At 39.1% G+C, this 27,541-nt stretch overlaps 1 long non-coding RNA gene across 1 annotated transcript in view; it reads right to left on the reverse strand.

Annotated features, from left to right (window-relative positions):
• Nucleotides 1-27,225, reverse strand: part of LOC148188724 (uncharacterized) — a 232,205-nt gene extending 204,980 nt beyond the window's left edge. Inside the window, exons 1-2 of the long non-coding RNA XR_015777503.1 lie at nt 9,022-27,225; nt 8,682-8,763 (exon numbers count right to left, since the gene is read on the reverse strand). This is a non-coding gene — a long non-coding RNA (uncharacterized LOC148188724). The remainder of the gene's footprint in view (nt 1-8,681; nt 8,764-9,021) is intronic.
• Nucleotides 27,226-27,541: the final 316 nt, after the last annotated feature.

Raw genomic sequence — 27,541 nt, forward strand, 5'->3', positions numbered from 1 at the left:
GAGTTGAATTTATGCACTGCTAGTAGTTCCCCCAACTCAAGTCACTAAGTTTATCAGTGGCATTTTAGCAGACCTCCCAGCATACATTGTTTGAGAGTTAAAACTGTCCTCAGGCCATCTGTTTTTGTTTGAAGAGCACATACATGATGGACATTTGCCGTGTGTCTTTAATACATATTAAGATAAGTGATGGTTGTTTCGTTTCATAATAATTAATTCTAGCTGAAGATGAGGGTACTGGATTCAGGCGTTACCCCCTTACACGACACCAAAATGAAACGCAAATCTGTCTCTAATGTTTACCTTAATGTCAGAAGTTTATTGTTTCTATTTCGCTTTTTCCAGTTCAGTAAATTCACATTTGCGGCAGGGAAACTTACAGTCTGAATTTGAACCAGCTTCAAATGATTTACAGTGGAGGTGAAATAAAAGTCATGAGAGACAAGCGGTATAGGGAATAAATCCGTGCAACAGGAAATATCATTTTCTCTAAAAATGATTAAACACTCTGTATTAAAGCTGAATGAAAATTCAGTGCTCACTGAAGGAGAAACAGAAAACCTGCGAGTCATTTAGGCTTCTATCTTTTCTATCATTCCGGCCTTGAAGCTACTCAAAATGCATGAACTGATATGACGGACTGACTGAATGTAAATTTCACTTTGTCTCTGTCCACGTGTCAAATACTTTTATCACTTATCTATTTTTTGTACTTCTCCTACTTTACATACAGCTGAGCACATAAAGTGTGGCGTTGTAGCCCCACTCTGACAGGTATGGTGATACTGCTTGGCCATTTGTCCTTCCAGGACTGTTTTAGATAAAGATGTTGCTCTGTAACTGCCGGGCAGAATATCGATAATACACGTCTCAGAAATATGCACATACATTTTTTGATGAAAATGACTTTGGTGACCCCTTGACCTTTCATCTAGCACCACCATTTGGTAAAAAAGACTAACAGCCATGGTAGAGGCTCTGTAAGAGTGTACTTAGCCTAAATGCTATGGCAACACGTTTATAATGACAATTGGGAAAGTAAAGCTACATGGATCAAGTTTGATTTACTGATTCAGTGATCAATGATCCAATATTACCAATGCAAAGCAAGAACATTGATACATATCCCAATTTTTAAGATACACCTTTATTTCACAATTCTCATGGCAGTCTGTGACACCGTTTCCATCCAAGCCAACACCCTTCTTAAACATTAAAAACTGTGCTTGCAGCCTCACACCCGGAAGCAGCAGCCGTGAAAACGATGACAATGTTAGCCATGTTTAGCATGACAACATTCACTAATTAGCACAAAACAAAACACAGCTGAGGCTGTCAGGAATGCTGTTAGTTTTGCATGTATTACCTATTGATCTTTCCTCTTGTATAACAATAAGGCCAAAATGTTCACGTGTACATGCACAAAAGAAACAATCTAATGGGTGGATCACCATGAAGTTAACGGAGGGTGGTGAACCATTTCCATTTTGGATACTATTTGCCATCCTCAGGCCAAAATGCCAATATTATGCAGAAAATACTGTATTTCATGGTCCTATTAGCAGATTAACCTTTCAAAGCATATTTGCGTCCTGAAGGGCATACATCTGATTTAGCTCAAACAACCAATATGGCTTCTCCTGAAACAGTCAAAATGTAAATGGATAATTGCACTTATGATTATTATTATTATTATTATTTTCATCATCATCACTATTATTATTATTGTTATTATTATTGAGAAAGTGGGGCACTGATAATGTCATTATATGCAATACACCTGCCCAATGAAAATGCAGGCTCACATGTGTTTTAATACAACAATCTTGCAAAAATAAAATGCTCATTATAAATGCAACATCATTGCTTAAGTCTAATTAATCATAACATATAGCAACAAGCATTATTTCTTCAAACACATAAAGTCTTCACAGGTCTGTGTTTATATGTTTTGTGTTAGGTTTTTGAATCGCAGAGGTTGCTAGAAAATCAAAGCCGGCATCACTTTAAATATAAATCCCCTCACCTGTGTTTGAGAATTCAGCACAAGTCGATATGATATTTGCCACCTTTATGAAGCTCCTCAGCAAAATGATTATGCCAAAATTGGACCTGCATATTAAACAGACCCTGGATTCTGGATTAGCATTTCATTTGAGTGAACTTTATGTGCAAATGCCATTTCCCTTTGTTTCATAGCAGAGGTTTTCACTGATTCAAGTGAAAAATGTCAGATTTCCCTGACTTATGTGTGTGAAATACCATCTGTTCACTGTCTATGTGAAGAGCGCTAAAATCAATTCAGGTCTATGTTAAAAAATAAAATTACAAGATACAGCTGCATGCAACACACATGCATGGTTAAATGGATACATACACACTCGCGCACACATGCCTCCCATGACTTGATGAGGTTGTTATGATTAATAGAGGTGAAAATCACTTGCAATATAAGAGGCCCATTTGACTCCCCTAACTCCTTCAACACACACATATCACATGCAGAGCGCTCAGCCCTTGGTGCTTAATGGAGCCCTCATATGGGTTATTGATCGGGCAGACCACAGCGAGATTAATTTATTCTTCCAATCAAGCTTTAATTAATAGCAGGACACTGGTGAGACCTCCATTAAAAGTCGTGGTCATCACTCACAGCAGGAACATAGAGGAAACCAATAATCAAAACATGGCTGATGCTCCCTTGTCCCATATTCAGGGCCTCAGCCAGTTGAACCAAGGACACTTGATGTGTTGTTTGTATCTCCAACAAAGTATTACAAGGGAAAACTAGGAGAAATCTGACTTTGCTCTTGTTTGAGAAAGTGAGAAAGACACAAACATAATAACGTAAAAATACTGATATATAAAAATACAGAAATAAATAGCTGCACAATGCATTGCACGCATATAGTATATACAGTAGTGTAATGTAAAAAAGTAATAATATTTCATTACAGCACTTTTTATTTTAGGGGATTATCTGCTCTTAATTTACATTTTTATATTTTGGTCAACATTCACTTTTACGCCACCGCATTTCCTAAATTAGATGTACACTACATTTCCCCTAAGCATCTGAGTTACTTACTACAAAATAGGGAAGGAAGGGAGGAAGTGAGGGGGGGGGGGGGGTACAAACAGAAGATTGAAGGAAAGTTGAAAGTTGAAAAAACAAAAATAAAAAAAAGTGTAATGTGCACTCCATTTTTAAGGTGATGTATGTTACGAAGACATAAACTACATAAGTCTGAAATTCTTGCTTATTTTGTTAAAAGAGTTTACTTGTACTTTCACTTTCAATACAGTAATGCAGAAAGAGGGGAAGGGCGGGGAGGCACGATGGAGACGGTTGGGGAAAACAGACAGCTAAGAGGTCGAAATGTGAAAGCTGCAAGATTTGCCAGACTGCATTCAGCAGACGATAAATCTCTCATGTTGCTGCCCATGCTCAGAATGATTATCCTAAAAGTGGATACTGGACCTCTCCCTGAAGTTAGTGCCATTAGCAGGCAGGAAGTAAATACTTAGACATGCAGAGAGAGAGAGAAAGAAAGAGAGAGAGAGAGGGAGAGAGAAAAGCTTCCTCTTGCTGAGAAGGGCCTTTATTCCTAAATGTGTATGGCGGGAGGAAGAGAGGATGAGAGGAGGGAGAACTTCACAATTAGCGTTCATAATGAGATCAGGGTTATCAGACGGCTCGCTGGTCACGGATGATGAAAAGAACACTAATTCAGTTTGTCTCTTCCTCTGTTCCGCTGGCCCTCGCTGCTTGCTAAGGGATGGCGAGAGAGAGAAAGGAGGAAGGGTGGGGAAATGTCCGTGTTAAGAATAACTCCTATCAGACATGTGCTAAATCATCTCTGCAGTGTAATTTCATTGCTTACACTGGTTACAATAACTGCAAGCTTAAGAGAGCAGAAGCCATCGTGGAAATCTCGCCTATCTGCAGCTCTTTGCTGAGGTTTTTGACTACACAATGAACCTGTTGTTTTAATTAGATAGATAGATAGATAGATAGATAGATAGATAGATAGATAGATAGATAGATAGATAGATAACTCACTACTAGAGTTAGTGTTGTTGTTTACTAACTCAAGAAATATTAGATCATTTTTGTTGTGTTTTTACTGAATATTCTAAGGCAAACTTTTACATTTATGTTGACATATAAAAATTGCAGTTTTATGTTCTTGAAATTAATAATGTAATATTTTTTGTATTTTGTTTTTCATATCATCAAAAACATTGTTATCACAAAATTCCCTGCAATATTTTGATGTTATTTTAGGGCCACATTGCCCAGCCCTAATGTCTGCATTTTTTTTTTTTTTTTAATTTCTTGTTCTCTTGTTTCCTGTTTACTCTCTTATTCACCTGCTGCCTATAAATACCTCAAAGCCTGCCCTGACTGCACCTCAGTTGGAGCTAAATGAGTGTAAACAGCCCTCACTGGGCCAGAGACGGATGAGTGGCGTCGCCGAGGGAAGAGGCCGAGAGATGGATGCAGACACAGACAGAGGAGAAGACAGAAGAGGGGACTTCCACACTCTCCTCTCTATAGAGTTCCTCGTGATAAACGGCCTCAGTACAGCCCGCCATGAGCTAAAGCTAGACAGCAGGCCCAACACAGACGAAAACACAGACATGAAAATACTAAGCATTAGCACATGCAAACACACACACAAGTAGGCAGAGGCGTAGAGCCTGTTTACACAAATCTTAACATAGCCCTTTGGTGATCCAAGTGAACAGAGCTAAATATAAGTGACCAACAAGATGCATTGTGATCCATTCACTGAAAACAACTGCAATGGTGGTCCAGGACACATTGGACCACATATCATTGGTAGCACAAAGACGTCCTGATCACAGACTGTATAAATAACGGATGTGGCGACCGTCATGTCACTCATCGGTTTGTTGCCTGCAGTTTTGAAGTTCAGCATTTCAGTTATTGCTAGTTTTTCTGGAGCTAAAAGTAAATGTATGTGGTGGAGAAGATGGAGCTGTGGAGGAACAAGCGGTGGGTTTAACTCACAGACTGCACTGACTGGTAGCGACGACTCGTAGACAGCTTATCACTCGAACGGCCCCACGCTTAACTTTGGCCCTTAATAGAATGTAAACTGGTGAGTTATTAAAAAATTCCCCCCTGTACAGTGATAATGAAAGTGAAAATAGCTATAGACATCAAAACTATTTTTGGCTGTGAACATGTTTATTTCTGCTGTAAAGTTTGGCATTTTAACATGGGGGTCTATGGGGATTGACTCTGTTTTGTATCCAGCCTCAAGGGGCCGATAGAGGGACTACAGATGGTGGCATCTTGGTCCTGATGCCTCCCTGACAAGGACTACGTCGTCAATGCAGGATGTGGCGGTTGTTTTGGTGAAAGCACCGTAACACTCTCAAGGTTTGAAATTCATTTTTTTGTCCAACTGCCACAGTGGTTGATGGATTTCAAAATCTACCAGCCACTTCAAAGATTACCATCAGGGGTTTTTGGGGCTGTTAAGTATAGCAAATCTAATAGCAACTTGCATATTTTACCAGCTTTTGTCTGGTGGCTGGTGTGCTGGTGTTAATTTCCATCGTTGGATCTGTAACTTGACCATTTATCATCAAGTTGGACAAAGTGGTGTGTGACCATCCATTGTTTTTCCCTTAGAGGAGACACGTTAAATTCTGCTGACAGCAATATCTCCAGCTGTGCCGACACAACATAATAACTGTGAGCGGAGCCCTCCGACCTTCTGGTGATGTCGGCGGTAACAAAATCCAAACATAAGTGGTCAGCTGGAGACGCGTGATGAACAAAGGTGTGAGCAGCAATGTGTCTCAGCTGTCCACTTGTGTGCGGATCACAGAAATGCATGTTAATACCAGATTTAAACAGGCTCATGGTGATTTATATACCCTCTTCATGTCCCGAAGTAGACAGGATATCTACTTGGTGTATTTCCTGTTTCGGAGAGGTTTTTTTTGCCACGCCCTACACCCACGATCCCATTCTCATCGATGCACCTCATCAATGGAGCCTAATCATTAAGACTGATTGGGAGACATCTCAGTGTGAAAGGACTCCAACACAACCCATCTATCACTAACACACACAGAAACGCACACGCACACATACATGCAGACACGAATACACACCAACATGTGCACACACAAACATACACACACACACAGGCTTCATCCATCAAGCCCTGTGGCTGGTCTATCTGAGGTCTCAGTGATTAGTTGTCCTGCCCGGCTGAATTATGATGTTAATAAGTCACCATTAGTTCTTGTGTCCATAGCTACTTCACACATGTGAGTGAGAGCACACACAGACACACACACAAATGCACCAACCCAAATCATTCAGCTGTATCTTCTTGTTGGTCTAGCCCTCTACAATAGAGTGAATTACACCCCTGCTGACTTTAAATTATTTCTTGCACTACAAAAAGCTTTTGAGAAATAAACTAAATTAATATTAGCAATCAGGTCAAAGGTGAAACTGAAGCAAAATTATTCATGATAAATCTTGATGCTAACAAAATCACTTTGTAATACAATTTTATAACAATAAAGACCTTTTTTTACACTTGTCCTAGTGAGAAAAGCACTTGTAATTAATAACATTCATAATAATGTTTATGTTTTAGCAACGAAAATATGGCACCAAGTCAACAGAAGTAAAGAGGATCAATAGGCATATATATGCCATTGTAGATGTTTTTTTTTCTCTTTTGGACTAACTCAAATCTAAAAATATTGCTGACATTGATATCAGCTTACTGTTATTGTGTGTATTGTTCTTATCTTTATTTAAAAACGTATTTATTGGTTATTGATTGATTATTGGTTTCCTCTAACTTATTCATTGAGTAAAGTCACTGAGGTGAAAAAACGTTGGGCCAAATAAAGAACAATGTCACTGTCCATGGTACTAAAACAACAAGGGAAAACTCAAAGTCCTACAACCAAACCCAAATGCAAATACTTAGACACACAAAAATGCCAACATAAAATAGCACACAACACATTCTGATTTGATCCCCAAATTATCTCAATCCCCTGTGTGTACAGGGTGTTTTAATAAGTTCTATGAATCTGTCACTGAGGGAAAATCACTTGCATTTAGGTCTACTAATGGCAGGGTTGCCAACATAACTCAAACATGCAAATACAGAGCTGAGAGCCCACAGAATTATTTAAATGAATTATGAATACAACCACTCAATGAGAGCCCTGTGCAGCAGTTAGACTCTTGCCAAGGTCTAATCAAAATAACTCATCAGCACCAGCTGAGTCTGCACAGCACCACACATTCAACAGGTAACAAGCTCAGCCTCCAATTCAGCAATGGCACAAACACAGCATAAAACAAAAAATGGTTAATTACACGGGCTACATAATGTCTATTATCAATCTTCTGTTATGGCAACATAAAAGTCCTCCTTGGCCCTTTCCATGATACTTTTCAGATCATATCATGTATGATGAATAAAAGCTTCACCTCTTACATTTTTGGGTAATGAAAATAAAGGTATTTTCAATTAGACTGTAGTGAAGAGTTGCTTTAATTTTTCATGATAGATGACAACAATAGCTTTGTATGCACATGCAATACCAAGCTCTGACGGCATTCAACTCTCTGATGATGACCAGCAAAAACCCCACTCCGCAGTACACAAAATACACCATAACCATGTAAGTGCACATCATATTCATTGATGTAAGAGCGATCCGAAGGGAAACAAGTAGGAATGCAGAAATAATATCTGCAGGTCATCTGTATCAGCCTGGCTTTAAAATGAAATATTTCAATTAGCCAACTGATTTCTGCCACCATCAGAAACTGATGTTATTATTATTATTATTATTATTATTATTATTATTATTGACAAAGTGAACATGTACAAAACACCAACCCTAAGTCAAAGTATTTTTCTCATTTTGCCCAATGAATAGATATGACATTCACTGAAAAACATTGTATTTTATGTCTCCATCTGCTGGTAGGCCATCATGATAAGAGTATGCATAATGTGATTTTTATTCCACTACAGATGAGACTTGATTATCACTAAAATTAGGCAGGCAAAAAAATATCAGCATCAGTTATCAGCCAAATGAGTTGTTATATATATCAGTATTTCGGCAAGAAATCCAATATCGTGAATCCCTAGAAACAAGTATTAATCTAATTCATATTTCTCGGCAGCATGACTTAAAGACAAGAAGCAGCCACCACCCTCAAGTGCAAGTCTACAAACACTAAATTGCAATAAACTAAAACACTGATGTAAAATATGCTACGTTGGATTTAAATTTGCTTTCATAGGCCTACTACCCAAAACACCTGTAAACAGCATTGCATTTAACAGGTTTGACTTCTACGAATCTGTCACACTAAGACAGTCACAAATGTTTGGTGTCAGGTAGGTAGCCAACATCGGTTGTGCAAATACAAAGCCAGAACTTGAATAATGAGAATATAGAAATAAAAGTGTAACTATGATCAAAGTCTGACCACAACAAGCTCCTCAGCAGATTATATACAATTTCAACAGAGACACATTCAACAGGTCACACCAAACACTGCAAAGGGTCCAGCATGGGCACGGCGGCCAACTCAAGCACAATACAGCAAACACATCTTAATGAAGAGAAGTATGAGTTTCACTTACAGTTAGTAGAGCTGTATTCATCCGCTTTATGTAATGGCGTTGTCCAAGTCCCACATCTCGGCCTCAGCTTCACCAGTTTAACCTTAAATCAATTAAATGTCAAAATTTCGGTGAGAGATAGCAGCCTTAGCTAACACGTCCAAACATGTTTTATGTGGCCAATGTTTTAAATTTTGTGGAAGCGGACAATTTTTTACTTCTGACATGACTTAGCTTTCCTCCACACCCTGTTACCGGTGGGAAAGAGCGGCTACATTTTCGCAAACATATATCGCTACGATGCTGCACAGTCACACAAATCAATTTGTCAGATATAAACAATATTTCGACGCAGACCTACCGCGGGGGGGGGGGGGTGTGTCTCCTCGTCTCCAAAAATCCTCCCTTGCCCGTCGAGAATTTGTGATGAAAACTTTTACCAGTGTTTGTTTATTTCAATGTTATCAGTACAAAAACACTTGCTAAGCCAAGGGCTGCCGATGCACGCGCAAAAGATATCCAAACTCTTCCTGTTCTTCGTCATTAGTGGCAACACGTGTTCACGTGCATTTCCGCTACTTACAACCAATAAAGTTTTAACTGGAGGGAGAAAAGAAAAGTGTCCCGAGCTGAAAAAAAAATGCACGGACTTCCTGATATTACATACCTTTTAGATTGAATTACTTCCGTCCGTGTTTCCCGAGTAAGGGACTGTTCCTTATTTATGAAAGGCAATGATGCAAAAAAAGGGGAGGCACTTGAATATTTTTTTTAAGCATTGTTTTTTTATTTGGCTTAGGTGAGGAACATTCAACTTTAGATGGACACGTTTTTTGTTTATTTTAAATAGTCAGAACTCCACAGCCCACACAGTAGCTGCACCTACCACAGCTGTCCACTATGTGCACGGGCAGCATCACTTAAGAGGACGGACGGACAAAACCTGTCACGAGCACATGAAACAATACAGAATGACGTCAGGTTGAAATGGCAACAATGAAATTTGAGGAGCATAAGGGTGCCTATATGAGGTGGGCAGGAATGGAGGTGGATGGGTTAAACAAACTCAAAAACTTTTTCCCCTAATCCTAAACGGGGCAAGCATTTGCTTTTGCTGACGTTGCAGCGTTGGTTGCCATGTGCTGTAGTTGCCTAAACATGACTATGTGCAGCGTATTCCCACCATGTGCTTGTGTTGATATCAGCATCCCAGAACATACAGAGTAGATGCAGAAGGACACATTGAACGTAATATTTATACATGGAAGTCCACTGCAAAACTGCAATATGTGATGAGAATGTGTTGGCTTTTCCACCCAGTCATTCTGGGAGGCTCAGGGGACAATATTTGCACGCTCCAAGGAGGGTCATAGTCTTAAAAACAAAAAAAAAAGTTGCACATCAGCCACCCTAAAATCTGATAAATAAAGCACAGTCCCTTACTTCTTTAGTGTGTCTCTTGCACTGACACTAGCACCCCAAATAATGATTCACAGAAACAGGATAAAACATTTCCATAATCTTTCACTGTCTCAGCATCTCCTTTTTTTCCTCATGAGCCACCACTGCATTTACTTAAAATTCTTCTCTAAGCTGGAATCCACATGGATTTAACTAAAATATTCATATTTTAGTCAGAAAAGGTTTTCATTTAGCCCACTATGTCCTGGCTACTTAGAGATGACTGCAAAGCTATCAGTGCTGCACACGAGTCTTGACATACAATTATCTTTTTTAATTTGACTTGTTCTGTCCATTGTAAAGCTGTCAGAAAAGATATCATCTTAACTGCAGCCCTAAGCAGCAGAAATGGATAACTGATGCTCTTTTAACATGTAGGCTAGTCTGAGGGCTTGCATAGCCTAATGACAACAAACCTCCCAGGACCTTCAGATCAATCTGTGTGTTTGCTCCTGTACATATGTAGAAATCAGTTGCCATTAGATCCTGACTGCTAAATAGTTTGAGCTCATCATAGGCATATTGAGACAAGGGGCTCCTGGGTACACATATGCAAAGGGCCCTACCACCTTGTGGCCTCTTTTGTTGGTTTGTTTGTTTTTTGCATCCCTTTGTAGTCATTTTGTGTCTTTTTGTGATCATTCTGTGTCTCTTTTGAATCATTTTGTGTCTCTGAGATCAGTACATGGTTATTTGTGTCATATTGGGGGCCCCTGACACTATGGGCCCCTGGGCCTCTGCCCTGTAGGCCGGTTCAGTAATCCATTCATGGAGCTGATATTGTGGCCAATTTTAGCATATTGCAGATATATTTGTATATGTCAGCTGGTGTAACAATACAATGCAGTTACAAGTTTAAAATGGGATGTTATGTGTTTATGGTTAAAAACAATTAATATTGCTCAATACATTGTTACCATTTCCTAAACTCAAATGGTCTACATTGTATATTGGCCTCAAAAATCTAGTATCATTCTGACTATAATCAATCAATCATGTGGTAGCAAATATCCACCCCTCTTCTTGCTGCTAATTTGTCATATGTTTTATCCTCTTTGTTTTTTGAAAACATACATGACTGGTGTGACTGTGATCCCTTAAAAAAATCTAACAACGAAAGTCTCCATTAAACTATTAAACTTCAAGGTGAGAATATCGCACTGTTAGGCCGCCTCGTTCTGTATAAAACGGCTGTGAAAATAGGAGGGGGGGGACAGAGTTCTGAGCAGAGGACCAGATCAGCTGCCACATCAGGAGGATGGTTATTAATTATGCCTCTGTTATTTAGAATTATATTTGTTGTTCAGAAAGCATTGCCAACGCCTTTGTTATATGTCACAATAGAGGGCAATATTGTTATGTCACTCTTCATGCCCATCATGCCTTTTTTGCCTCCACTATGCGGCATGCTGTCCTCAAATCACACACGAGCAGCATGATGCTGCTGTGTTTGGTTCTGTGTAAAAATGCAAAAGGCAGCATAAATAAAGGATTTCATAGCTGCCATATAGCGCGATCTCTGTGTAAAAATGGCTTAACACTCTATTAAAAAATTATTTTGATACATTCACACTTTATTATGTGTGCGGACAGTAACATCTAATTTCTCTTCACATCATCTTCATTGGTTATATTTCTTCAGCAAGTGTTCATCCCTGGAAGACATTTCATCACTGAACTTTGATGAACTTTGATGAATATCTACTGTCCAAGTCAATAACATTTTGGCCAGACATTGGTCAGCTCAATACCAACCATATCTTAGCTCGGGCTCAGTCGATATTAGAGCAAGATGGAGGGACAGAAACGGCAGGAATAGATAGATTTGGCCATTAGGGGCTGTAAAATATGCAGGTATGGTCTAGGTCTTCGAATTAAATAATTGATTAGGATGGGTCGATAGTGATATGTAGCCTATCATTGTTGTTTGATAAGCTATAGTACCATCTGAAGATAGTCCTAGAGAAATTCTATAGGTAAAGGTAGACTATTGATCAGCACATATCTTAAAGAAGGCGGCTCTGATGACAACAAAATATGTGGAAGTGAAATATTCATTAAATCAATAGGGACTCCCCATATGCACCATTCTGTCTAATCAAATTCCTAATTACTTACCTGGCACATACTATAAGCCTTGTTTAAGCTAAATTAAGACATATAGTTTCGGCGCTTTCTTGTTTTGGTGCAGAGAAACTGTTTAGTTGCACATAAATACATAAGTACACCTGGGATGCTCTATAAGCACATCTCTTTTTGTTGCAAATTAAAGTGTTTCAAAGTTGCACATCATAAATAAATAAATAAAAATATGGTCCATAGCCATTCAAGTCTGTGTTTCCAGTTTTGTCAGTATTCTTCAAAGCCTCTAAACTTTTCTCTCAGTTTCAGGTTTGCATACACAGGCCTTTTTGAGCAGATGCCTGGATAATAGACACTGCTACAAACACTACTTGAATTAATTGCAACATATTGCTTTTTAAGTGGAGATTCATATCATCTCTTTTGCTTCTCCATACCCAAGGGTCATTACGTAGCAAAGTAATGCATGAAAAATATTACAGAAAATATGTCCTGGTGGTGGTTTGTAGGAAGCAAATTCCATGCAGGGCTTTAGGGGGACCATCTGCTCTTGAGTTCCAACATAATGACCAGCTTATGAAAGCTCTGTCCTAAAATTTGGCTCAATGTACCGTATGTAGCAGCAGACAATGAGCTGTCTGCCATCTGGGAATCAAAACAAGTATGCTCTCCAACGCACACACTCGCTGCGTTGGAAATGATCTGAAGAGGTTCTTCAAACAGCCATGCAACATACTGGGAAAGGCATGTGCTTCGGACAGATCTATGCCTTTGGTTCTCATATTTGGCACCATAAAGAAGAAACTGGTTTGCTTGTTTTCACTTGTCAGGCAGTGTGCAACATTAAAATATTTGCATGTGTGTATAGTTTTCTCATCTGACATCAGACAAGCCCTTACTTTGCTCTGCTCCTCTATCACTCATACACACTCTCATGGGAAAATTTCAACTCAGCGGAGCCTGAATATGTTTGAGTTTAAGCAAGGTGTTGAAATTTCACCAAAGCTGTGAAGCCTGGGTGAAATGGGATTGTCACTCTAAAGTAAGCTGGGATCATGTTATTCTGCTTTGATACAGTTTTGGTGAGTTCAGCCGACATGTGCACAGATATGTTCGCACAAACACACAGAGAGGATGCACACACAAAGCTGAATTTCCCAGTGCGCTGAAGTGTGAGGAGGTAAACATTATGCAGCTTCAGTTTCTCCCCGGCACACAGAATTAGCTGAGGTTAATGTATGCACCTCAGCTTAGAAAGAAAATGGAGCATACTGTGTGTGTGTGTGTGTTTGTGTGTGTGTGTGTGTGTGTGTGTGTGTGTGTGTGTAGAGGAGCACGGCGGGGTTGACCATTTTCTCCTCTTCTGTAACTTCATTAAAGAAATATAAAATGGCAGGCCATTAGGGCAAACGCATTCGGCAGTCTCTTATTGAGAGATGCTTTTAGAAAAATCTAATTCACCACAAATTGTATGGCACTCCAGCGTGCGCGCGCGCACACACACACACACACACACACTAATCTTCCACATATGACTGTGAGCTCAGTGAGGGCTGCAGGAGGAGGAGATGGGTGGCACCACATTTCCACAGTGATAAAGTGGTGCCTCAAACATGGCCGTCTGTTTGCCCTGCCCTCTTATTAAACACAAAGAAAGAGAACAAGGAAGCAGGAAACCAACAGAGATTGCACAAACAAACAAATTTGAACTTCACACTCATTTTTTCTTTCCTCCTCCTCTCCATGCTCTCACCTCTCTGTTCTCAGTGTGCACCTCCATCTCTCTCCTCCTCTGTATGAGTTATTAGGGATGAGAGGAAGTCATTCTCTGTGTGTGGTTATTAGTATTGATCTGAGCGCTGTTCAACAGCCGTTTCCTGCTGATTTCCTCTCGTTCGTTCTCCCTCCCTTTCTTACTTTATATCCTCTAATAGTCCTCCAACCTACCCCACCCCCATCCCATGCATCTTAGCTCTGAAGCTGCTCTACAGGGAAGTTTTAACATAGTTCTTTGTCTGCTGCGTCTGACTGATTTACTGGATATTGTGGCCTTAATGCTGCTACACACACTCGTGGACATACAACTTACAACAACTTACAACATACAACTGACCAGAGAAACAATAAATTTACATTCAAGCTCAGGCCAGAGTATTTTATCAATAAAGCCACACACATCCACGTCATCCCTGCCATTTTCACACCTTGCAGTCGCTCACTCACTCACTCACTCACTCACTCACTCACTCACTCACTCACTCACACACACACACACACACACACACCTATTATTGAAACCATCACTACTTACTCTTTACATGGAGGTATGTAATACTCTGCTTGGTTTGTTGCTGCTGAGTCTGTTGTTTACAGATTTACAGTAAATAGAATAACATCTCAAGGATTGACAGATAAAAGGCAATAAATCATCTAATTGCCACCTAATTTAGATGAATCAAACAATGTCAGCTTTAATCAGCCTTTCTGCAATTACAAACACTAATCCATCTGAATGCACTGCTCACACACACAAGCACACATATGCAAATATACACTCTGCAAGTAAAAAAGCCCAGTGTGTGTAACTCATCTGAAGGTGTGCTGGTGGAAAGCTCATGCTCAGTGTCTCTTAATTATTAATGGAGCATTTAAATAACACAGGTTGAGGCATGTGTATTATTTATAGTATTAATGTCAGCTCTCACCCCACACAGTTAATCCTGCCAACATCATCTGCCATGAGATGCAGGCACACAAAACACACACTCACATACACAAATGTGCTCACATGTGAACCACGTCAAATACACACACAGATTGAGGACTGACTAACAGTCTGATTCATGGGCATAGCAGCAAATTTTGGGCCCTATGGCTAAGCAGTCTCTGTAAACCTCCCTCCCTTGATCTCTGTCTCCCTCATGTACCTTTTTTATTTATTCTTTTTTCACAAAGTCAGTTTGATTCCTTTTCTCTTTCTTCCCTTTTTCGGAACCTTAATCTCCCTTTTTAGGGTACCAGGTCAACTGACACGGTATAGTCACAGGTATTTATCGCCTCCAGCTCCGATCGGCAGTGATGGAACCACAACACCTGGGTGAACGCACTAATTTTAGCCCCATAACTGGTAAAATGCAATAATGTGCCACCACTAAATACTGTCTGTTTCCACCAAAGCAGCACTCAAACATCAATCCAAATCAGTCTGCACTGAGTTTGAAAGAGACTGAGAAAGAAAGTAATTTATAAAAAGTTAAAGCATTTTCTTAGGTCTTTCACCGGCCTGTCCTTGTCATTGAACGTGACACATCCAAAACAAACAAACAAACAAACCGAGCACACACATACACACACACACACAGAAAGGCACATTCGTCTGCTGCAGAGTCATGTACACAGTTCTGCTCTACTGGCCATGGGAAAGCAGTCTATATCCTATTTTAAGCGGGTCAACCTGTGAAAAAAAACCTATGTGCACTCCCAAATTTTGATGGAAAAGGGCTATTACTTGGCTTTAGCTGCCTTTAGAGTGGAATCCCAGTGCAGGGGCAGACAAAGCCATTTTGTGCCTTTAAGGGGGGAGAGGGACCTCATAGAGCTTTCACTATTTTTGAAATAAAAAGTTCAGTCTTTCAACCTATTTGGTTTCTTCACTAATTACTTAGAAATCTTTATTTTTTTAATTGAAAAAAAAAACAGGCTTCTCAAGCACTCCCCGCCCACTGGGACCCTGATTAATCAGTCCCATTTTTCTCCCAGCTACACTGCGCCTGACCAGATTAGATAATATCACTCACGTGTTTGTGTGGTGACTATAGGCTTACCTCCTTTTTGCTTTAGGTAAACAATCGACACTGACCTCTTCACAGTTAAATGTGGATAAGAGTCACTAAACAATATCAATTTCTATCCCTATTTACCAATGTTAGATTGTAACTCCAACCTCAACCTTTAGCTGTAACCTTAATCCTGCCGCCAATCCAATGGATCGTTATCTTTAGCATATTTAGTGCTATTGGCATGTCCTTCCTCTGTGACCATGTCTATTAGTCTTGGCTAATAGAGCAGCCATCTGTAATGAAGACACACTACATAGTTCCTAATGGCTTGCGGAAGGGATGTAAACAAGGTCGAATGTATAACCAAAATAGCTCACCATCACATTGAGATGAAAATGACAGAAAACCATCATCACAGTCTGACAATAACTCGGCTCGCAGCAGCAAGAACTAACAAAGCTATTTGTACAAGGAAAAGGGGAGCAGGAGGGCGGTTCTACAGGGAAATCATTTTGCCAGGTATGTTATCTACAGTTCAACTTGGCTTGTCCTCGGTTGTTGAGAGGCAGAACACAGTGAGTGTTTTCTCCCAAGCTTTGTGCTGCTCAGTGACCAGGAGGACACCATTTTTAAAAAAGTACAGTTTATATATAGAGGCCAGTATCTGAGGGACAGAAGCAAGGACAGTCACTCCAACAGAACACACTAACAGTCACACAACAAGACAGGGACCTATACAGAAGAGTGTCAAACACAGGCCGTGTCTGAATACTTCGTACTACAGTATAGTATTAGAATAGAAGTTCTGCGTTTTGTGCAATTAATTCAGTCATAACGAACTTAAAGAGTAATTAAATTACTTTTTTGTTTGTTTGCTTCTGCCTTTCCCAAGGTCATTTAAGTGAACTTGAAGTGTGAAGCTGATGGTCCCTAATACATCAAAACTGCCCCATAATTCTTTGTGCTCACTCGTAGTACATCCTGGATGAAGGACATTTTTGATCAATAAGACTGAAAGCAATCAGTGGGAGGAGAGGAAAGAAAAAATGAGAAAATTTAGATTACATTTTCATTCCATGATGAAATATGATAAAATGTGATTTTGGCAAATGGTCTCTTATACCTTGATTTGAAAGTCAAACTTATACCATCACATTACATTACATTACATATTATGGCATTCTAGTTCCTGCATATTGCGTTCAAGTAGGCTCAGTCGTCAGTAAATACAGACAAACACATACAAAAACACACGAACATGAATGTGTTCTATTCAGTAAAGGACTCTGAATATTTCTGCTACAATATTTTGCAGCCCTTGAAAATCATCATGCTTCACGGCAGCAACGCTCTAGATTGACGACAAACCTGTATAAGAGCCTCTTGTGTTCACTTCAGAGCAAAATGCTGAGTTACATATCTGCCTCTCATTTGTACTGATTCTGCCTCTCTCCCTCCCCCTCTCTGTGAATATGAATGATATTCAGTTGCACATTAATCCGCCCTGGATATTAATTACAGTCTCCATTAACATTTAATAAATACTTCCCAGGTGGGCTTGCTGCTGAGTGAACTGAGAGCCTTATCAAATATTAGGCCTTTAATTGGCCTTTCACTCCAATGAATGGCTTTTTAATTAGCGTGCAGTTATCATCCCTCCACCAACCACAGGGCCAGGCTGATCAGCACGCGCAGATGTGCCAGTTTTGCTGAGCGAGGGCATCTTAATGACCTGAGGTAGGCCACTCGTTGCATAATATTCCATTCCTGTGGCCAAGGAAGGAATAGTGCAATCTGTGGGTTGCAGGCCACAGCCAGACACTAAGTGATTGTCTGGTTATAGTATGGAGATCTATTGGGATGGCAGGGATACAGTTTTTCAGTGAGATATGTGTGGGGTGAAAAAGTAACTGCTACAACGTAACCAATAAATTTTCATTGTTTTATTCACTTTTTTAAAGTTATTTAAAAATACTCTGTCATGGACATTTTCTTCAATCATTTATTGTCATTACTGCTCAGCTTCTGGAACATATCCAAGCATGCGCTGAAAAGAAATTTAGGAACCACCCTGGACTGAGTGCCAGCCTTCAGCTAAGAAACTGACACTCACTACAGAAACTTATGCATTTACTTTTTGAGTTAACAAGGTTATTATCTCAATATTCTGAGAAAAGTTTTCTCGTTAATTCAGAACAGCAAAAAAAGATTTTTTTTCCAGAAACTTTTCTCAGAATTTTGAGATAAAAATGTTGTTAATTCAGAGCAGAATTCATTTTCCTTAAGTGAATGCATTCAGTCCACCCACAACATGCATCTGCAATGTGGAAGAAAACTTGACATGTGAAAAACAAGCAAACATAGAGTGTGTCAGGATATTCTAACTGTGACACATAATAGAACATCTGTGTTTCTCCTTAATTGGTTTCCTTATTCATGAATGAAACATCAGATGTACTTGAGTTTTTATTCCTTGGGTCCCACCAACTCTCTTACACAAAATTGCCATTTGTATGTCAATTTGTCATGCCATGTCACCTTGAATTCATGAAGTCATATGCTCCAGTACTTTCCCAACACATTTTCACTGACACCTTGTGATTTAAAACTGAACTGAAAGTGAAACTTATCTGTGCTCCTTTGCAGGCCAGACTCCAATACTGCACAAATGCATGTATTTGGGAAGTACTCTGCTCAGACTGGATAAATGAGACTCAGATAATACTGCATGAGTTGTGTGAGAGTTTGTGAACAGGTTTTGAAAGAGGTTTGGTCCCCAATCAACCAATAAATCAATATATTCACGATTGTCAGTGGATTCATGTGAGAAAAAGTTTTCTTCATGAATCCACGGTTACATGAGTAACTGAATTACAAATGATCATTTGGTGGGTGAAGTATTCCTCTAGAAAAGCAACTTTATTTGTTATTTTAGAGACTTTCAGCCATTCTAACAAATAATTACTGAGACAAACACAAACTCAGATTTACAGATATTGAATTTTGTCACAAAATACCAGCAATCAGCAACTTGGTCTAAAAATATGTGCATCAGCATCTGTCGTCAAAAATCAATACTGCTATAAAGTGAGGGCATTTAAAATAAATACTGAGACAATAAATACTCCACTATATCTGATTAGAAATAATGTATTAGAGCTCTCTTTGTCTTCAAGGCTTTCAAGCAAAGCTTTTACTATTAAATCAGTAAGGAGACTTCCTGCCCCCTGGAGAAGTTGGGTGTGATGCTACAGTCAAGTATGAATCACTGCCATATCTGGACTACCACCAATTATTATACACACACATATACTCAGGCACAAATACACATTCACACCAATATGCCGCGAAAACACAGCAGGAGAGAGTGACGGCTGTCACAAACACTTAAAATCACACAGACAGAGACACCACCTCGGAGCGCTGGTGTACGCACACACCACTTTCACTCATATGCTAATCACTCCAAGTCATCTCCACTGTCGACTACTGCTTTAATTAGCTAAGTGGGGTTTGTTAAAAAAAAGCATAAGTGAGAAACACACCCCGCTTATATCCAGTGGACTTCGTTAAACCAGTCAGAATTTGCTGTTTTCTAGCACTAATGGGGTTATTAGGATGTGGTAAGTGCAACAGAAAAGAGTGTCTGCAGGTAATGGTGGTAGCTGACAGGAAGACAATATACTCAGTCAAATCATTTTTATGACAGCCAAGAAACTAACCGCATGGGATTTGATTCTGTCGCAAATAGTTTTTTCTATATTGATCAGATCAATGATGTTCATGAGATTCTTGTTACTGATGAACGCTGAGGATAATTCGAGCCTTGAATAGTATTGGTACATTCACTTGATGGAACAAGAGGAAATATAGCTCAAGGCAACTCAGTTGTTGGTTCAATAATGATTCCATTCTATTCTCTGTATTTGCTTTATTCTTGCATAAGATTCTATGAGTGCTCCAACATGACATCTATAAATAATAAAATGAATATTTCTGTGTACTTTTTTACTGGAGCCCAAATAACGTTACTAATTAAAGAAAGTCTGGATATGTTAATGAGTTCTTTATGTGTGCATTGTGTAACTAGAAACTTCTTTTTTTGTTTTAGTTTTCTGTTTCCAGACACACATCATTAATCATTAGGAAGCTAAACATCATGCAGTGTTCAGCTACAAACACAAGCACACAATACCTCAATACTTTAATCTGTGTTCACACTTTTAAAGGAATACTTCGCCCAGAAAATGATTATTTGTATATCAATGACGCACCCTATATTACATTGAATTAATGAAGAAAACTTTGCTTTTCTCGCATGCCTCAATGTTGAACAGAGAATCAAAAAAATGACTAACAGTCTTCATAGATTGAAGTGGTGTCACTGGAGTCCCTTTATTTATCCAGTCACATGCTCAGTACTTCCCAAACACATGCATATTTGCTATAAATTCACTATTTAAAACACTCAGACCCCTATAACTTAAAGTCATCGAGAATTTTCAGTTTTTTGGATTCTTTGTTAACTGTGGAAGCATGTGAGAAAAAGTACGTATTCCTTATGAATTTAACGCAGTACAGGGTGAGTAATTGATTTCCAAATGGTCAGTTTGTGGGTGAAGTATTTAAAGTAACCAGCACGCATAAACAGAAAATACAACCTCCAACACATGAGGATTGTGTCATATTTCCAGTACTATGACCTGAATATGGGCTCAGGTGCACTTTTAAACCAGGGTGACTGTGTTCAGTACAGTCGCTGCACACAGATCAGTAACAACTGTATCTGGAAACCTCTCGCAACCAATCTATTTACACTTCTAAGTCTGCCAAATACGGTAATCAACTACATGCACAAACTTTGCAACTTTAGGGAGACACAAACGGTGAACAAACCATGCTATGAAAACACATTAAGTGATATTAAATAGTTTGAACACAGAAGGCACAATTTGGGAATGCTCATTCTCACCGATGAAAACGCTCATACTGTAACCTGATGTCTTGAACTAGCATTAATGTCCTCCATGCATAGCAGGGATATGCAATACAAGTTTCATGTATGAGATGAACGAGCAGTCAGCCCCAGAAAAGACAGACTGGTTTAAACAGGGATGAATTGTAATCTGGTTTATGTGTAAAAATGATCATTTCATCATTCGGGGCAGCTCTTCCATGTAACTTTGAAACAGGCCAGTGTTGTCATTAATGTTCATGTCACTGTAAATCCACAAGGACCCTAAATGCATTGGAAGATGTTAGCTAATGTTCACGTAGGTGTCACACAGGTGAGATGTCCTCTGTGAATATAACAGTCCAGACTCACTCTAGTTCTTACGCAGAGGTAACAGAGTTTAGAACAAAGCAGAGCAAACCATAAGGCCAGCAGAAGGTGGATCCATTTTGCAGCTGTGTTTCTTTCGGGAGCTCAGGAAACCTGGCTCGTCCTCTTTTGATGCACTTACAGGCGTCAAGTTGTGTCCAAAAACAGACATGCTGCTGGATTGAGGGAGGTCTGAGCTTTGTGGTGGAAATTATCCAAAAATGTGCTTAAATGAGGAGCGAAGTGAGCTGAAAGCTTCAAATGATACTTTAGAATGATAAGAGCTCCCTCTACAGGCCCAATCACACTGCAGTAGACACACACGCATCAGTTTACTGTCTCCCCCTTTTGTTCACTTTGTTCCTTTTTATTTGATGTGTTGATGCAGATATGAACGGCTGATGGATCCTGAAAGAAAGTGTCTCAACACAACACTGACTGGTGACGTCATTGAATTACAGCAGGTATGACATACTGACATCAACTTGGCACCTTTTTCACCCTGAGTCCAGAGACTTCAACTGGGATGATCTCACAGTCTCCTGCTTACACACACACACACACGCACGCACACACACACACACACACACTCTCTCTCTCTCTCTCTCTCTCTCTCTCTCCCTTTTCTCCCGCACTCATCCATTTTCTCCAGCAGGTCCTCGGTGGCTTTAATGCAGTCTGAGAATGTGTCTGTCAGTCAGACTCACTGTCTTTTCCATTCATTAGTCTTAAAGGAAGGGAAATGCCTTTGTGTTTGCCATTTTTCCGTTTCTTCTCTAAAGTAGGAGTGCTGAGAAGCACACACACACGGACACACATACACACTTAAATTATTTACACTTCTATCAGCGTTAATGGACCCGTCAATTACATTACGTGCTCAACCTATAAGTCCTCCGCAAACTGTCTGCTTCCCATAACGAATAACAGCTTCATATATATTTAATCTGAAAGAATGTGCATGACATGCTGAATGATAATGTATGGTCATGCTGCAATTTTATCATCTTACAGCCTTCTTTCCTCTAAAAGTAAGGATAATGTTATCTCAGATGGCATTACTTGGGTGCTCTGACTCGAGCCTTACTGAAATCTCCTTTTTCCTCCTTTGTACATTTCAGCACTTTACTCCTATTCTTCCCTCAGAATATTACATTTAGCCTCTTTTAGCAGGAAACTGAACATTTCCACCCATAAAATGTGTCCATTCTAACAGCTGCTTCCCTTTTACAACTTTCTTCCTGACAGTTCTTTTATTTTTTTATTGTTTTCATTGTTTTGTTTTTTTTTAGTTTAATTTATTTATTATTTAGATTCTGTTTAGTTTTAATTAGTTTCCAGAGTAGGACTGTGCATTTCAGCTTAATTTTTAATTTATTTTTAGTGTTTTCATCTTTAGTTTAGTTTTTTATTAGTTTCAGTATCTGTTTTAACTTTTTCCTTAGCCTTATATTAGGGGTAGTAGTATAGTGGTAATTGATGAGGTGGGTGCACTGCTAGGTAGATGGGTAGGTTACAGAGAGGGAGTTGGGTATACTCTCCTATATATTCCAGTGTTTGTTTGGATGGTAGATTGGTATAGTGCCGAGGTGGGTATACCCCGTGTACCTGAGTATACCCTCCAAAACCACTGATTAGGGGTATTTATCATGAACAAGATTTTAACAGGAACACCACCTAAATTAAGAATACCAGTCTGTTATTTCCATGGCCTGGGAAAGTTCAGTCGATATTTGTGAACATGAGCTACTCTCTCATAGTGACAGAAACCAGAGAGGCAAGTCTCAAACTTCTGATGTCATCAAATATCAAGTCTGGAGCCGCTCTGATTTTGTGGACCTGGAATGTTTGTTTTCTTTTTGATAGACAAATGATGTTCATTCGTATGTTGTGTTCTCAGTTCTGACACAGAAAATGTCTCCATATGCTCAGAACATTCTCCTGATTGCTCTCAGTGTCCCCTATAACATCTTTCCCAATTCACTGTTTATGGAGCAGCTCCGGACTATACTTGATGGTATCACAAACTTGAGTTTTAGCACTCTAGTTTGGAGAGTTGTGCATGTTTACTGACATTCTGATCTGAAACCATAGGAACAACATGTATGAATTTTGAAAAGTAGGTATTACAATACATACACAACACTTTGAAGGGCATTGACTCACAGTCATGTAGACATCCCAGTCTCAATAAGCATATGCACCAACACCTCTGCATGCTTGTTGTTTTGACCAATCTGACCAAAGTGGCAAAGACTTAAGATATTTCCTGTAGACTTGTTTTTATTTCATTTTCTGTTTTGTAAGTAGACTGTACAACATAGTTTTAGTGAGCTTGAATTTTTTTTTTACTGAAGTCTAATTTTTATTTGTATTTCAGTTGTTTTAATTTTTGTGGGTTTTTTTCACCACATGATTATTGTGGGGGAAAGAGTTCATGATAACCATATTATCAATATATATATAGAAAATGAATAAATGAATGAATAAACAATAATAATTATTAAATGTTTTGTCTCTTTTTTAACAAATGATCGTTTCCAAAATATGAGTGTAGCGCTTTGGAGGGAATTATCAATGGAAAGAAAGGAAAATTAAATTTAAGAGGCAATGGATTTTGTGAATGATATTATCATGTGAATAACTAACATCATATCAGTATTTTCATTTTAAATATCACAGTTATAATTATTGTTTGTATGTTGTTACACCTATATTTCACATGTAGTTTATTTTTAGTTAATAATAACCTAGCTACCTGATGTCTGTCTCTTCACTGGTGTCACCTCTCTCTTCTGCTCTCTGACCTGCTGCCCTGCTCCCGTGCTCTTTCCTCCTTTCACTCTGGTCTTTCATATATAATGCATGTTAAACAAACAGACATGTCAGAGTCACTCAAATGGATAGCTGTCCCCTCACTGCTGCTCCATTCACTCTGAGAGTGTATGTGTGTGGGGGTCACGTCTCAAAGGCCTCTGTGTGCAGCACAGGTCCAGCTGCACTACAGCAAATACAGACTGTACATCTTACAGGGGAGAGTCTGTTTATATAAAAAGATGAAAACTGTTTCATCACATAAAGTGATAACTAGCTCTGAGAGCAGAGCTTTTGAGCAGAATCATAGAAAATATGGGCTCAAGTCAGTCAGTCTCAAGGAAATATTAGGAAGGAGTTGCATCTAAAGCTATTTGTAAAGTGGGTGCTTATTCAAAGGAGAAAAGTCTCTTTTATCAAGGATTTTACTGCTGCTTTCTTGTAAAGGAATTCTGTTTATGTGCATGTTTGTTTCTTTGGATAAAAGTCCCTGCTCGTGTATTGTGAACATGTGCACAAAGTAATGTTTGATCCATACAAATGTAGACCCAACTCCATTTTTGTCCATTGTGGTTCAGAGTGCTAAAGACTGTCAGTAAGAGCGATTATCCTTGTCTGTTACTTTACATGTAAATCTAATTTATCTGTTAAGGCGTGGAGGGGATAAGCTGCTGCGCTGGCTCACACTTAAATTGCATACATGCATAAATAAATGCGTGCACGTGCACACAAACACACACACACAAACACACACACACACACACAAACACACACACACACACACACACACACTTGTACAAAATCCCAATTTTCCAGGTGCAGAGGTCTGTAGAATGGAGCCAGAGCCACTCATAAGGAAACTGCATTATTCCCTATCAGCACTGTGGAGCGTCCAAGCCATTATACCATCCACCACTAGCATGCACATACAAATGCAGTTTACCACTTGACAGAGAGCGCGATGGGGCCTGAAAAGCACAAGGGTATGAGCAGGATTGTGCTTGATCAGCGGCAGATTAAGTTCATTTTCATACTCTGTACAGAATATGCTCTATTTGTGTTGCAGTGATTTAATGCAAAATGACTACGTGCACATTTTACAGGCACATTATACAGCATTTGGAGTTGAAAGCTCACCAGTGTCAACATGTGTATATTTTCTTAGATCAGTAGATCATTGTGTTTTAGCTCTCTTCACAATGTGTCTTCTCAAGATCAAGTCTGAACATAATGCATATTTATAGCATAATAAAGTCGTTAGGAGTACATAAAGGTAGATGAATTGTGCATTCCTCTCTTATGCAGCAGTTTCACCTGGGTGGTGCGAATAAACAATAAGAATAAATGATAGTTCTCTCCACTCTTTCCACCCACTGTAGGCTGAGAGAAAACTGGATTTATTCAGACAGCTAATGCACACAGTGACTCAGAGTGTATACTGTGTGTGGATGAAATGGGCTCGAGAGGCTTTTCCTCTCACACAAAGCAAATATCTCTTCAGGAATATGATATTGATTTGTCATTTCCCACAGCTGAAGCTAAATAAACAAGCGAAGAACACTTGTGACCAGTGGTGGTTGATAATTGTTGTCCGGTGACAGTCAGATACGCTGAACTCATATGTACTGTATATTCTGCATCATTCACACGGCTATGTATGCAGCTGTCAACATACACGCATAGCCTGTTTGGCATTCATTCAGCCAATCTTTTCTGCTCAAACAAAACAATCAAATATTTATTCCCATGTTTACAGCATTCCACTTCCGCGGTATGAACAACAGCACATTTCTCAGAGTCGACATGACTGTTTGAGCTACTTGTTTTGAGGAAGAGCACCCAGAAGAAAAGAGGCTATTTCGTTTACAGTTGAACAATTTAAATGAATAATAACAATAGCGTTTTCCTCCTGGAATTTAAATTCATCTCAGCAAAACAGCATTACACACACATTTCATTATTCTCTTCTCCTTTAACTTATTTTTGGATTGTGATACTTGTATCAATTTATAACAATATTATATTGCTACTACATCGGGATGTTTTTGTACTTTTGAGAATGATTAAAATTAAATGCTATACCATAGCATTTCTCTTTTATTTCTTTTACAGATACTAGAGATACTTCGTTTTAATGTTTAGAGTTTGTACATTATAGTATATGTACCTATACTCATGGATGAATTACCTAATAAGCCTACGGGGCACAGGCCCAGGGGCCCAAAATGTACAGGGAACCCCTGGCCTTAACTTGCAAAATGCACTTGCAATGACCATTAAAGACCACAAGGACTTGCCAAGGAACTGCAAATGAAAATGAAATTTAAAAAAAAAATGTGCATAACAACCACAAGAGACACAAAACTCCAAGGACATACAAGATGACCACAAAGACTTATACAATGACCAGAAAAGTTACAAATTTACTTCAAAGGGACCCAAATGTATACAAACACAAAAAACGCATAGAGACATGTAATGACTACGAGTAATTGCAAAACTGCCAGACAAGACACAAAAGTACCTCAAAACCAAAAAAGACCAAAAATTACCTCCAAACTACCAAAAAAGACACAAAACTAACTAAAAGAGACCAATAGGAGTGCAAAAAGATACCAAACAACCACAAAATGACTAAAAAAAAGACACAAATTACCTCACAGAGATACAAAGCAACCACAAGGAGACACAAAATCCCCGCAAAGAGATCTCAAACCATCACAAAGTCTGTGTGTCGTACTCCTGTCTATGAGAGGTGGAGGGGCCCTTTGCATATCTATTCCCAGGGGCCAATTATCTCATAATCTCCCCATGCCTTTACCTAAATACTTGTAGTATATACAGTATATATTGCTCGAGAGGTACTTTACGAATAGTTTAATTGGATGTAGGTACTGTTTGTATGATAAAGTATTATTTAATATTATCCTATATTATCTTATCCTTAACGAAACACTGTTTTATTTATGAAGTTAAACTAAAATACCTCTCTCACTACCAAGTGCAATGCGTAATCATTTCCACCAGATGTCATCAAACCCTCAGAGCCACGGCAGAATACTGCAGTTCAATCATCCATCCGCTAGATGGAAGCACGCTGTAATGTGATGCATTGGGCTGCAGTCTGTCGGCTGAGCAGCGGGAGAAGAGAAGTCCGATGCATGCTATCCAAAACATGTAAACAGAGGTCTGCAAAAGGTTGTTTAAGTTTACCCGCGTTTTTTCAATGACCCCAGCTGCTACAACAAATGGTAAGACTGTTATGGGAGTGAAGCTGGATGAAAATAGATGCTTTGCATGATGAATGCAGGTACTCGGACAACAGGAAGTCCAGACATGCAGATATTCAGCATGGGACTGCTGCTCACACATTAATAGTTTTAATGTGTGAGTTACATAGTTTTAATTCAGTAACATAGTAA

This window comes from Plectropomus leopardus, chromosome 9 (assembly GCF_026936395.1).
Source record: "Plectropomus leopardus strain MGB_pleo_1.0 chromosome 9, ASM2693639v1, whole genome shotgun sequence".
Lineage (NCBI taxonomy): Eukaryota > Metazoa > Chordata > Actinopteri > Perciformes > Serranidae > Plectropomus > Plectropomus leopardus.